Source organism: Palaemon carinicauda, chromosome 3, assembly GCF_036898095.1.
Source record: "Palaemon carinicauda isolate YSFRI2023 chromosome 3, ASM3689809v2, whole genome shotgun sequence".
Lineage (NCBI taxonomy): Eukaryota > Metazoa > Arthropoda > Malacostraca > Decapoda > Palaemonidae > Palaemon > Palaemon carinicauda.
The window spans coordinates 55347087-55347961 of record NC_090727.1 but is presented as its reverse complement, the minus strand read 5'-3'; positions in this window follow the sequence as shown (position 1 = coordinate 55347961).

Genomic DNA, 875 nt, shown 5'->3' with positions numbered 1-875 from the left:
ATATTTTACTTTTTCGTATTTTCTATTGACCTTTGAATTCCAAAATAAAAAAAAAATTGGAAAACAGATCTTATACTTTCTAATTAAAATACTAGTCTTATTCTACAGTACTTTGAAATGTTTCATAGTCTTTATTGAGCTTTAACTTCATTAGACTGTATTCCATTTTTTTCTCGTTTCTGTTAATATAATTTCCAGCTTAGGTTGCTGAAAAGCCTTAAATGTTTGTAGTAGTTTCGCTTTCTTTAGCTTTAAATATATTTATGGTATTCTTTCTCATTTGTTTCAACATATTGATAAAACTAGTTCCTTATATACACACAAGTTCAATGTTAATTAGTTCCCCACTGACTGTCGAGAGAGATTATATTTTTTCCTGCCATTTGTCCATGTGTTAGTTAGTGTATCTGCCTGTCCTATTATGCTTACCTTGTCGTTATAAGTCTTCCACATAGAAGTAATTTGGATCTAATCTGGTGTTAAGGTAGATTATAACACATAGAATCTGTATAACTGGAGTTTTTCATTTGTTAGGTTAATTCTTGCATTGTTCAATCATTTTCAACCAAACCTTTTTTGAAGGGCATAGATCATTTTACAGATGTGCAAGAGAGGATAACATGCATTTGTCAGCTTGTCAGTGTATCTGTCTGTTGTACATGACCGGACATTTCAGTCCATCCTGACTTTGGAAAGCTGTTTGTCTGTCTGCCCACCAAAGTCAAAGTCAAAGTCAAAATTTTTATTTCCATCATTACAATGGTTATTTTTTTATTAAAACAAAAAACTATATATTAAAACAATAAGTTATTTATAAGTTCCATTGCTAATGGATAGCTTTACATAAAAGATACATAATACTTAAAATATAAAAT